At 35.2% G+C, this 14,658-nt stretch overlaps 1 protein-coding gene across 1 annotated transcript in view; it reads left to right on the forward strand.

Moving 5' to 3' along the window:
- The window catches only part of LOC138705118 (matrix metalloproteinase-2-like), a 672,465-nt gene that overhangs the window by 18,320 nt on the left and 639,487 nt on the right, over positions 1–14,658 (forward strand). The gene's annotated exons all lie outside the window — the stretch shown is intronic.

Below are 14,658 nucleotides of genomic sequence, written 5' to 3' on the forward strand. Positions count from 1 at the left end.
TTACATGTACCTTTGTTTTTTTCTAATGCCACTCAAGTCGTTGTTTGTTCTTTCACAATTTTCGATTGCGTGTTAACACCAAACTATCTACAACACTGGATATCCGAAACTACATAGAAGTTGTTGTCAGTGCTTTTTTTTTCTGGCGGAACTCGCTGGAACGGCGTTCCGGCACCTTTTTGTTTCATTTTTCATCATGGAACCGAAATATGTGTGAATAACTGTGTTTTAATATAATTTTTCTTTTAATTCCGCTTAGATCCTGAAAGTCTTAGTTGGACGAAAAGGAGGTTAAAACAATTCCCGTGCAGTAAACGATTTTCATTTGTCCTTTCAGATTTTGCGTTGTTTATTGTCATATATGGGAACTCCAATATTTTAATCATAATATAATCAGCAATAAATTTTTCCTACTATCGTAATAGCTTTATAATAATAAATCAAAATTATCCATACCCAAACGGATCAGACTGTTTATTAACTACTCTGTACAAATCTCCAAATTCTAAGATGAAATCTATAATTCTGTATTAATGCACATCTGTTGCTTACTTGAGTCGTTGTGCAAATGCGTGTGGGTTCATTGGGAAGAAAATATTTCTTCGACTGTGGCAACTAGTAGCTGACTTCAGTTTCATTGCCGCTGAAGAACTGACGTGCGAATATACAGTAGTTTCCGATTACACCCTTAAGCTGTTAGTTGGTAGAATCCTTGAATAAGGTAGTAAAGTAAGCTTTTAAAGTCGCTATAAAAGAGTCGTCTTTCTCTTTTATAATTCTAAATAAGGGCAATTTAGAAAGCATTTTATTTTAAATTTGCATTTTACACACGTTAATGACTTGTAATTGAGGTGCGAAAAATGCAGATTCTTAAAGATCCTACTTCTCGAAAAGCCTCAATATGAGAAAAGAGAGAACATGTCTTAGGGAATTCCACCACTCTCAAGTTTGTTCTATAACAGAGTTCTCAGTACAGGTCAACATCTTAATAACTGTATAACCTGACACAGCACATTACGTCATGAACTGGCTTGGTTTTTCTAGGACTGGACTGTGTGTCCTATATTTGCTGCATACTATACGATGATTATCCAATTTCAATGGGTGGTCAGGGACCTGTTTATTAAAACCACTACTTCGACAAGTCACAAGAAAACAAGTAACAAATACCAACTTATCAGATTTTTATGTTTCTTAAACACAGAAACAAGTGACTTATGTTAAGGGTCAGGTGACAAGCAAACTAGGAGTTGAATTTTACTAATTTGACCCAGTGTTGCGTCTCTTGAAGAAATTTAGTTGTCACATTTCTCTCTAACGTATATAACAGATTGGCCATCGCAATGTTAAAAACGGTAGCATGTAGAAGAAAACAATCACCAGGATCGCCACCGTCGATTTAAAACAACCGCTAGATGGAAGTACAGTTGGTCCATGCAATTGAAGTGAAAGTTATGACGTGATTCCTTCTAATGTAGCTAGATGGCAGTACAGTAAACTCGATAAAAGTTGTTGCCGTCAAAGCTATAAGGCTGAGCAATCTGTTATATAGCAAATAGGGCTTTTAGCTTATTTTGACAAGCCCAAGACGTATGGTAAAACTTATTTATTCTATAACGGTCCTACCAATAAACCGTGTATAGTTTTTATACTAGACTTATGCAGAGTTGGGAGGTAAAACGTTACTAATAAACCATGCATAAGCGATGGATGTATAAACAGTCTGTAATTATACGTGGGAATTGCTTTGCAGTAGTTATAAACTCCTTGTTAAAGCGTTGTAAGCTATATAGAGAAAAAAATAGCCGCCCCTCTAACAGCTGTTCGTATCCTTTGTCATTTTATGATGATGATGATGATGATGATGATGATGATGATGATGATGATGAAGAATAAACCAAAGAACACAGAATAATTAGAATAATATTGCTGTAGCTGTACTCTTTGACCAAAATATAACGTGGTAATCGATCAAACCCAGTTGTACCATCTTACTTAGCGCGCACTATCGGATATAACAGAGAACTTCAGTTATTGTATTACCTTTCGTAATGAAGTAATGACGAAACTATGACTTAGCTATGTAACAGTTTTACTGTTATACATGATGTATATAGTGATTATTAGTAAGGAATTTACACACGACTTATAAACCAGCTATTCATTGTATAAGACAGTTAAACGTCTGTATAAGAGTTTTTATTAGAAGACTGCTTCTGTATACTGTACGGTGATTGTACAGGTTCGATGGGTGGCCAGAGGCCTGTTTCTTAATATCACTACTTCGACTTTGCATGAATCCAAGCAACAAATAACAACTTGTCAGAATTTTATGCTTCTTAAACACGCAAACAAGTGACTTGTTGAATTTTACTAATCCGATAGTCGACCTGGTTGGCGAATTTGTATAGCGCTGGCCTTCTGTGCCCAAGGTTGCGGGTTCGATCCCGAGCCAGGTCGATGGCATTTAAGTGTGCTTAAATGCGACAGGCTCATGTCAGTAGATTTACTGGCATGTAAAAGAAGTGCGGGACAAAATTCCGGCACATCCGGCGACGCTGATATAACATCTGCAGTTGCGAGCGTATTTAAATAAAACATAACATTAACATTAATCTGACCATTGTTGAGTTTCTTGAAGAAATTTAACTGTCACATTTCTCTCTAATGTTTAGCTTATTTTGACAAGTTCAAGTCAAACTTAGTCATTCTATAAGTCTATAACTACTTTTGACACAGTGAAAAAGAAATAGTACCAAAGAAATACGACCAAATGATTGGGAGGGGAGATCGTAATAAAAACTCATGAAAACAAAAGAATATACAAGAAAAATGTTGATTATTCTGGTATGGAAACTGCGTAGCTGTGAGAGATTCAGGTTAACCTCAACAAAAACAGAACAGATTTAAACTGTAATTGAGTATGAATTTAGACTGGTCGAAATAATGCTTCATCAGAGAAGGATATACTTCTAATAACTTTACATTGGTTTGGTACAGATATATAGTATCATTCAGTCAGTTATATAATTAATTATAATACATACATACATACATACATACATACATACATACATACATACATACATACATACATACATACATACATACATACATAAATACATACGTGTTCTGCCCATGGGAGGTTTTTCGCTACAAACCCAACATTCTCCAATCTTTTCTATTTTCTGGCTTCCTCTTAGTTTCCACATATCTTAATGTTGTCTATCATCTGATTTCTTCTGCCCCGAACTCTTCTCCCGTTCACCATTCCTTTCAGTGCATCCTTTAGTACGCAGTTTCTTCTCAGCCAGTGACCCAACCAATTCCTTTTCCTCTTCCTGATCAGTTTCATCATCATTCTTTCTTCACCCACTCTTTCCAACACAACTTCATTTCTTATTCTGTCTGTCCACTTCACACCCGCCATTCTTCTTCATTTCCACATTTCAAGTGCTTCTATTCGTTTCTCTTCTTTTCGTCGTAATATCCATGTTTCTGTCCCATATAATGCCACAATCCACACAAAGCACAGAGTCTCTTCCTTAGTTCTTTTTCTAGATGTTCCTATTGGTGTCAATTATGAGGTTCAAACCTATCTTCGGACATTTGACTAAACAAACACAATGCTGATGATAATAATAATAATAATAATAATAATAATAATAATAATAATAATATGATGATGATGAGAATAAATAATAATAATAATAATAATAATAATAATAATAATAATAATAATAATAATAATATTTCAATACAGAGCCTTTGACATATTTCGTGCTCACTGTTATCACTGTCATTAGACATTCACAAGTTATAGGGACTTCGTAGCCGTAGTGTTATAATGAGCATGGCGCAAGATTATGGCTTAAAACAGTGCAGCACGAATGAAAAGCCTGGAACATTATTCAAGCTCCTAATGATGAGACTAAATATCTGCTTTTCTGCCAGGAAACGATATCAAGTTCGCAATATTTGTTGCAGGAAATGCCATCATTTGAGCTGTAACAACATTAATAATAATAATAATAATAATAATAATAATAATAATAATAATAATAATAATAATAATAATATTCTACCAAATAGCAATTATTACAAGTACCGGTACCCACGGTACGTTTTCCATAATTTCAGATTTCTTGATACATTAAAGTGAAGTTGAGAAACATAAATAATGATAATTACATATGCAGAGCGATTATATTCGCAGTAATATATCAGAATAACCTCTGGTCAATTTATCACAGTTCCTGACCTCTAAATGCTGTAAAGTGTTAAGTCAAGGAAATCATCATTTATAAGTTCGTTATTATCTCAACGTCTGTCATAAACAGATAATTTAATAACAGATTTCAGACTGTATCTGGTGAAGAAAATATTGACTTGACCTGTGTGTGTGTGTGTGTGTGTGTGTGTGTGTTTATCTCCCCCCCCCCCCTCTCTGTGAGTGCAAGGGAAGGAAATCACAGAGAAGAATCCTGTTTATTTTATTTTAGTGTATTTCGATAATAATTATAGAAACAATCTTGCGACGCAGAATCGTCTCGCATGATCTATTAAAAGTTGACATCATCATCATATCACTATAGCCTACAAGGATTTAGACCATAGATTGATCTGTTCCGCTCTCAGTTGTTAAATAACCGTTTAAAAGGTCTTCTTCCTTGTCTTCTTATTCCTCTTGGTTGATATTTGGGGATGAATTTTGTTCATATTCAATAACTGTCATTAAATTAAACTTGGAATGTTCCACACAGATATAAATTTTACTATATTGCAGAGTGTCTATTTCCAGACTAAGAAACTTTGTGCTTATGGATAGCGCAATACCATTTATTTACACTGGTTTTAACAACATTAAGACGTGATGGTTTAATTCCATTGGATCAATCATTCGTTACCTTTAACAATGTATTAGAAATTTTATAAAATAATCATATTATTTACTTGAGATGATCACACTTTTATCCCCTGTAAATAAGATTACCTAAGATAAATTATATTAAGACTAGGTTATTAATATAAACTGGAAACAATAATGGACTTAAAACTGATCCCTGGTGAACTCAATGGTAAATATGGTTCGCATTTATCTTCATGCCAAACTGCTCACAGCTGTCATTTAGCTTCAGTAGCATATCTCTTAATATTGTCTCCTCTTCTGCTAACAACGTCACATCATCAGCAAATCTTATACACTTTATTCTTCTTCCTCCCATTGTCAGTCTTCTCATGTTCTGAAATTGGCTGGATCACTGGCTGAGAAGAAACTGCTTACTGGAGAAATGCAATGGAAGGAATAGTGAACGGGAAAAAAGTTCGGGCAGGAGAAGATATCAGATGATACACGACATTAAGATACATGGATCGTATGCAGAGACTAAGAGGAAAGATTGGAGAATGCTAGGTTTGGCAGAAAACGAATTATTGTTACTATTATTATTATTATTATTATTATTATTATTATTATTATTATTATTATTATTATTATTCGTCTGCTGTCAAGAATTTATAAAACAGTTATATTACCGGTTGTTCTTTATGGTTGTGAAACTTAGAATCTCACTTTGAGGGAGGAACATAGGTTAAGGGATTTGAGAATAAGGTGCTTAGGAAAATATTTGGGACTAAGAAGGATGAAGTTACAGGAGAATGGAGAAAGTTACACAACACAGAACTGCACGCATTGTATTCTTCACCTGACATAATTAGGAACATTAAATTCAGACGTTTGAGATGGGAAGGGCATGTAGCACGAATGGGCGAATCCATAAATGCATATAGAGTGTTAGTTGGGAGGCCGGAGGGAAAAAAAACCTTTGGGAAGATCGAGACGTAGATGGGAGGATAATATAAGAATGGATTTGAGGGAGAAGGGATATGATGAGAGAGACTGATTAATCTTGCTCAGGACAGGGATTGATGGCGAGCTTCTGTGAAGGCGACAATGAACCTCCGGGTTCCTTAAAAGCTATAAGTAAGTAAGTTATGTATGTATTTATCGCTTGTTTTACCTAATATCTTTATCACCTTGACAACTTCGATGCAACGTAGGCACACAGCCCGCAACACATAATTTAGCAAACAATCCATAAACTTTTCCTGTTTGAAACGTAGCTGGCACCCATATTGTTGTTGGTAATCCTGTGTGTGGCCTCATTCCAGTTCTCGAATCTATCGCCCGCAGGAGGAAAAGTAAATAAGTAACCAGTTTCACAACATCTTATATTCCTCGCTGCACAAATTAGTTCTTGTTTTTCATTAACTCATTACAAGATAATCACGTTCGCTTCTGTCTCCGTTAGATCATATTTAGGTGTTAAACGACCAAAGAAATTGGTCAAGGCAGTGATCGCCAAAAGCTGTGTCGCGACGCATGCCCCTGCCTCCACTCAAGCGTAACCATGGCATCATACCTCCACCCTCTGTTTACAGCCTTCCCTTCGATAGAAGACAAGACATTTATCAGCAGCGGACGTACACATGTAATGTTACAATTGTGCAGGATAATATGTTTCGATGTCTTTTCCAAAAGAGACAACAGATAATATGTAAAAACTTAATTTTAAGGAGCATGGGAGTAAAAGTATTTCTTTTGTGCAGATGGCAAAAATATGAGATACTTAATTTGTTGTAAAATTTTAAATGAAGTATAAAAGAAGAATGTACGTTGTCATTATTCTCCTTGTTATAAATACTACCAGCTCTTACCTGTAAATTGAATATTTTATTAACATACCAACAGTAAAAAGTATCGGCTTCTATGTATTAATCGGGGTAAAATACTTCGACTTTTTTTTCCGACGTATGTAATGTAATTTGAATATTTTATTAATAAACAAACAATTCAAAATTATCAGCTTCTATGTCTTCATCGGGGTAAAATACTTCGACTTTTTTTTTTCCCCGACGTATGTAATGTAATTTGAATACAGACGTGGACAAATTATTAACAAAATGGACGATTTTTATGATAATTCTGTTTACAAAATTTGACTTTTCAATTTAGACTACATTTGACAATTTTGGATATTTCCATCATTACAGTAGACAGAAATATGCAAAAATGTCAACTGTAGTTTAAATTGAAGAGTCAAGTTTTGTAAAAATATATAATAAAAGTCTTCAATTTTGCTAATAATTTGTAAATTAGCAAAATTGTCAACTGCATTGAAGAGTCAAATTTTGTAAAAATATAAAACAAAAATCTTCAGTTTTGCTAATAATTTCGAAATATTCAAAATGTCAACTGTAGTATAAATTGAAGAATCGAATTTTGTAAAAATATACAACAAAAACCTTCAGTTTTGCTAATAATTTGTTAATATGCAAAAATATCAACTGTAGTCCAAATTGAGGAGTTAAATTTGAAAAATATACAATACAAATCTTCAATTTTGCTCATAATTTGGAAATACACAAAAATGTCAAAATGTCTATAAAGTCTAGGTAGGTAGTATCGTTCGCCATTTTTGTTCTTACGTTCCCGAGCTACCATACGAGGAATCTATTTGTCACACCGTTAAACGTTATCATGTCGTAGCTCCTATGATAATAAATCAAAAGCAATGTAATTCAGCAAATAATTGAGCGGCAAATAACGTCTTCGTGTGCTTTCTGCGAACGCCAACAAAAGAGCTAAAATGGCGGGCGATTATATTAAGTATTTATCGAGCCTTAATAAAATGAATTAGCGAATCACAAGACGCACACGTTTAAATGTAGCCGACCTGCAACGCGATTGGCTGTCGAAAATGAGAGCGACGGGACTATTGCATCTATTGTAAAAGTGATATACAGTTTTTAAGTTATATTAGGGAACTGTTCTTTTGACATTTTTGTAAATTCCGAGTCCGATAGTGGAATAAGTTTAAAGAACTGTGTTTGTTATAGAAGTGATATACAGTAACATTTTTAAATTGTGACAAAGAATAACTTGTTATACATTTGTTTTGTTTTGCAATCATATTGAAAATGGAAATATTTGTTATGTCGTTGTGTAATTACTGAAGATGGGAAAGTGGGAGAACTATACCAGAATGTTTAATAGGCAGTGGTTAAATGGTACTTCATTCTCAAACTGTCTTCAGTATGTGAAAGACGACAGCAATAAAGTAGATTGTAAAGTTTATAAAGTTCAAATTAGGGCTCATAAGGGAGACTTGAAAAAACATTCCGATTCAGTTAAACATATATAATCCGCGAAATATAAATCTGCCATTTATATTAGGCTACTTTTTCTGAATGTTGACTATTTTTTTTAGCGAGCTTTCGCTACTTTTAGTTACACCAAACTGGCAACCCTGGCTCCCTCCGTGCGTCACCAGACGGCGTTCTGTCAATGCTAAGAAATGATGTAGTGCTTAATATGGGGAAAAGGGAGAACCCCGAGAAAAACCCTCAACTGTGACTTTGTTCGTCACAAGTGTCACTATGGATTCAGCGGAATTCGAACCCGGATGGCCTGCGTGACAGGCTGTAGGTCTGTCCACTCAGCTATCGCAAGGGTTCCTATTAATCTTACTTTTAGTGGCGCTAAAATGGTCAAAAGAAGTCATTTATTACCGGGCGGGAATTAACATAGTTGGTAATGATAAGCTTACAGACTCATATCGGCTCTTGTATTATACACTCAGAGAGTTTTATTCTCATCGCTTCTCCCACTCTCTCCTTCTCTAAATAGCTTTCACAGAAGCTCGCAAGCCCGCAGCGTTGACAGTAAGACTCCCAACTGTCCCGTTAGTCGGATTTTGAAGCACCGGTAATCAATTACAGGCTCAGCTTCTTAGAGTAAAAGGAAGCAAAAGAGATAACTTGTTCGTTTTCCAGCAACACGAACCCGATTCAACAGCTTGTTTAACAGCTAAATAATAATAACATAAAAAACAATGCTCTGTGAACCAGGTAGTGTCCTACGAGAAGAGGTCGTCGCCTGGAAACCAGATACAGAATTTTAATGGAAGAGTGCTAAGTGTAGTGCATAAGGTGTAGCCTATACTTTCAGATACTTAGGATGTAGTCGTAGACAATTAACTATTAAAACATTTATAATGCTTAGCTAATTGAGCAAAGTACCAAAATGTTATTTCGATATATTTAACAAAAACTGCTTATTTTAAAAATAAAAGATACGTTTATTTTGAAAACAATAGTTTCGCCGATTGTCGAAATTGTTAGCAAGGCGGTAGCCACATAGACTCAATAGCTGACAATTGGCCTTGGCACATAGTTTAGTTAGCCAGGTATAGTCGGACCATCGGATCTCTGCCCCCGTAAGATATGCGAACTGAACCCTAATTCCTTCTCAGCCTCGGTAATTCATTTCCCTCCTTGCATTCCTATCTCTCTCTTTTCTATCTCTCTCCCTTTCTCTCCCCCACTGCTCACAATTTTGAAACTCCTTCAGTTTATTTGCACTTGCAGTCCAGTGTTGTTAACTCAACATCAGTACTGTAGCACGGAGTGGTGAAAAAAATATTATTAAGCAAGTAATAGCATTTTTCGATGAAGAGAAACAAACAGGCCAATATCTGTTTCCTCTAAATCAGACAACGAAAAGAGCAGCTGCGATCACAGATGAGGCTTATTTTATTTCAATTGATTACGTATTAAAATTACTTACTTAACTAATACTGATATAATACAACATTTTTATGTAATTTATAAAGGCGGGTCAGAGCACGTAATAAAGAAAATCAGGCGAGAGGGAGTCTGTGCAGGAGATGAAAAGCTAGAATCATCAGGGAGGAACAGACCAAGGGAACCTTTAATTCTTGTAGATGATATGCATCGATGTATTTTAAGAAGAAAGATACAAGAATTTTATAGAATGCAGAAAGAAGTTCCGACTTTGAAGAAATTATTGAAGGTTGCGAGGAAAACAATAAATTTCCAAGGTGGGAAAGAAACGTTACGCATTAATAGAAGAGAAAGTAGCTAGATTTATTATCAACTTGGGTGAAGACAGCAGCAGCAGCAATAGTAGTGACTCAGATTCGGATATGTCCAGGATATGCCCTCTGTAATTTCATGCATAATACCAGTCTTGGTCGTTTGTAAATATTTAAACTATTTTCATAAGAATAAATTAGAACTCCTGCACATTATCAGCATGTTATGTTATATAGTATGTAAATATGTAAATAAGATCGTAGTATGTATTAACTTCGCCATAGCTGGTCCCTAGCCCGGATGAGAAAGAAAGAGGGTACATGACTATGTGTTCATTCATTCCTACAATTTTTAAATTTTATTAGGCCTTCAAGATCTTGTTCCTAACCTAACAAAATAAGATAATAAGGTGAAGAAAAAGTATTTATGACGAAAACACTTCTTTTTAGAAACGAAATAGATTCCCTTCACGTAAATTCCATTTAACCAACAAATAGCCACTGTAATCATATACATGTAATTATCTCTAAACAATCGTGGAAGTCAATCAGCGGCATTAGACCTACTTAAATTAAATTATGAATAAGTAATAATTAACCTCACATTATTAATAAGCAATATTCAAGAGACATAACACTGTTTGACGGAAGTTTGGCAACACCCCTATTCGACAAGGTTCGTGGACTGCAGTTTGACGTGGTGGGAGGAAAGCTGGTGGAATGGAGTGAGTAGAGGCGTTAACTTTTCCAAGAACGACGACAGCGCTGAAGGGTCACAGATCCGATGGTCCGACTATATAACTCGTTTTTTGTTTCTTTGATTTTGGCACTTAGCTCCATTAGTTTTTCCCTCTACAGTTTCATGAACATGCCATTATTACATCTCTCTCTCTGGACTGCACCTAAATTACACTCTTCTACCAACTGTGTATTTTCAGAATAACTTATCGTCGGATGGTAGTCTGTATGATGGTGTAGTCCGAATCGCTCTAATTGTATATTTTCGAATCTCCTTGCTTAGTACAGTATTTGCGATAACTTTGTTTTAAAATGCACGAGATATATAATAAGTGTCTTACTATAATGAAAAAAAAGGAAAATGGAAAAGACTCGAACGTAGCTAGTGTAGCTTTCTAGTGTGTAGGAATGATTATTATACAAGAGCTATTAGTGGAGAAATATAGCAATTTATGGGTATAGATTGGAATTTTTTAACATTACTGTTAATGAATGAGGGATTCACAACGTTTAAAATATTGGTTCTCTTCGTCTTCGGTTGAAGAAAGGGGGGGGGGTGAGGAAGGCAACGTACTCGTTGGAGTCGTTACAAACAGCTATTCTGTTTTACTGACCTATTCTCCTATTCCGCTTTGTGTCATCGAAGTAATATTGTTGTCAGATCACCAGCAACATCTATTTCCATGACTAGTTCATGAAAACTGTTCGTCTCAAAACCAGTGGTGAAGCTAAGATGTAAATACTGGGTAGACTGGCAAAATCTGCTTATCTTGTATCTTTTTATAGAACAGATGTTTATCGGTTTTTCTATTAAAATTTGTGATACAGATCCCACCACAAGAAGATGATGATCACTCATGTTCACCCTCAAACAGAATAGAAGTGAAACAGTATGATTTATTTGTCTCTGAGCACCCTATTAGCGAAGGATATTTCTTATACTATGAAAATTTCTATTTTGTCTTTCTCCATCCGCTATTTTAATATGCATATGTGGTGTCGATCTCCTATTTTTGTAAGCACATTTTGTTTCATATGTCCAACTTGAAAACGGTTTCTCTTTTAATTCTACAAATAATAACTTCAATGTTCTCTCAGTATGAGGTATTTTAACAAAATTAATATGTAACACACACATTCATGCACTTTTGATTGAACTAAACTCAACAACGCAGGGCATTCAGAGAACACCAATATAGGGTGACGTAAAATTGTGATGGAAGGCTAGCCTCTTCCCGTACGGAGATGTTGCGAATTGATACCCCCTCCCCGGTCGCGCCTCATGCTTATGAGTCTAGATCGCAGCCATGCCTTTAGAGGCTTTTGCCTAAAGCTTCGTTGCTCGCACTACTCTCTCCATACTGGAATGACTGCCAACAATGAACTTAATATATGGGCGGATCGGAGTGCAACAAAGTGTAACCGGATCTTAGAACAGCACCACTTAAATAAAATAATCGAGCTTGGGAAGTTGAACCAACTTAATAACCAGTAATTTTACTAGATAATTTTAAATTTTCTAACCATATTATTATTACAGTAGAACTTGGTTATAACGATATCTAAGGGACCTTAAACATTATGCTGTTATAAACGAGTGTCGTAGAAACCGAGATTAGTATTATCAGTCTAGTGAGGTGGAAAATGAAAAATAACAAACTTAATTAGGCTTACTTTAGATTTATGTATTCACTTTTAAGCCTACAATGAACATTATAAAGTGCACGTACAATTATAAATACAGTATTCTGTATTAAAACAGTTTGTTCCGTACTCACTAAACTCCTTTACTTAGGAGTCAAGTAATCAGGCATTTTACTCTGTTGTCTCCTACTTGCCGAATACACACTTTCTAAATTACGTTCTACGAGTATGTTCATTGTTTCAGTTACAATTTCACTGCTCCCTCCTCTAGCTTCGATCCATTCTGTTCAAATGCAGCAACGATTTTATCCTTGCTCTTCCAAATCGTTTGAATTCTGAAATTAACTAGGCCAAACTCACGACACATGTAAGCTTTTTTAATTCCATTCTCAATTTGATGAATCACTTTAACTTTTTCTTCCAATGTTAAAACTCCTCTTTTAGTGGCCGTACTGCGTTAAAACGCGTCCATTTAGTGAAACTTCCTATCGAAATTGATCGCAAGCAGCTACCGATAATACCACATGAATTCGGGTGGGTTACAATGGGGTGGGGAATTTGCCTACATTTCAGGGGTCTATGGCAGAAGGGGACAGTAAAGAATTTGCCAGGTTACCAGATTTCAACAAAATATATCTTAAAATACTTTGGTTCTTAGAAAATCGTATTCCAAACCGAGGTTTAAAATGACGTTATATGCGAGGTAGACGCATATACGTTTGTCGTATTAAGCAAGGTAGAAAAGCTTATGTCTTATGGGGAATTAGTTGGGGCCACAGAATATTTGGCGTTATAGACGAGGTGTCGTACAAAACGAGGTCGCTATAACCAAGTTCTACTGTATTATTATTATTATTATTATTATTATTATTATTATTATTATATGTGTGTGTGTTGTTCCATACAAAATTAATGTTAGATTTCGAACTTTTTATAGGCAGACGCAGACGCAGATGTATTCGTAACGTGTAAATATGAGTAAAACGCATCGTAAACAAGGAATGTTGTGGGAGACCTAATGAAGTTCTGCTGAGACGATAAGAAAATTTTGCTTTCTAAAGACAATGAACTCAAGTTGCCAAATTGCAGGATGATTCACCAACCGCTCGCAATTAGATTACTCCACATGGCTTCCTGTTCACTCCGTCAGCATAGTCTCACAAAAAGTGGATCGCGATAGTAGCATGTCGTGCATGTGCTTAACCGTCCCGAGTTCTCACACGTGTGCCGCAACAACGTCTTATTCAACATTGACAACTACTTAATGTAATGAAATACAAACATAGGCCTACCCGTAGGGAGCATAACTGTTGAATTTACATGTTCATGGATGTTTGTATCTAACCCTGTTCGTAAAAACTGTACATGAAAACAAAGTTTGTGTTTAAATATTTGATGTTGTAAATATTTTGAAAACGAAAACATTCAATTAGCAAAATTTACAGTCGGTTTACTTCATTATACAGGGTGATTCACGAGGAGTTACCGCCATTTACGGAGCAAAAATTATATATAAACACTGGTCTATTCTCAATATTTTCAGAGTTACACTAATTTGAAGCTATTCAATACTGCATCTTAATGTACAGTTTTATTATCATTACCATCGTTAACACCAGGAGTGCTGTTCATGCGGCGATTAAATCACTGCACGATTGATAATTGTTTAGACTGTTTCACGAATATGATATTTATAACCTAGGTATATATGTAAGAAATACGTAGTTTAAAAGAGTATATGAAGTGCAATAACAAACTTACGATCTTTTCCACATCCATTTTCTTTTCAATGAAATAATTGAAGCGTTGAGTCAAATAACGGTCTATGTTACAATCCGCTAACTGTGCAGGAGGAACAAAAATGTTACATCGTAATTCCGCTCATAAATTTACTATCGGACGGAAAATGTAGACCGTTATTCCATCAATATATTTTGTATACTAAGCGAAGTGTACGGTTGTATGTTATTGAAAGCCATAATACACGTCATAGAAGTTTGTAACATTTTTAACTCTACCTACTGGGGAATACAGACAATAAACAGTTTTATACAATTAGAATATTATGAAATATACAAAATCAATAAAAAGGTTAAATTACGAACTAAATGATTATGACATTTATTTTTAAATGCTATACAGGCTGTAAGGGGTATAAGTGCCATTATTCTGATGAGTGTTCATGTCATAAGGAAGAAAAAATGTCCTCACAATTTATTTATAATTGCAATATTTAACAAATTATTAAAGTTTACAACATTACGCGTTCTCAACGTTGCTGTATGGGGAGGAGGGAGTTTACAAGTACACAGTTCAGCTCAAGCGGATACAGACATACCGGTACAAAACAGATGCTCTGTTCTATTGCAGGGGAGGTATT

The sequence above is a fragment of the Periplaneta americana genome, chromosome 1, assembly GCF_040183065.1.
Source record: "Periplaneta americana isolate PAMFEO1 chromosome 1, P.americana_PAMFEO1_priV1, whole genome shotgun sequence".
Lineage (NCBI taxonomy): Eukaryota > Metazoa > Arthropoda > Insecta > Blattodea > Blattidae > Periplaneta > Periplaneta americana.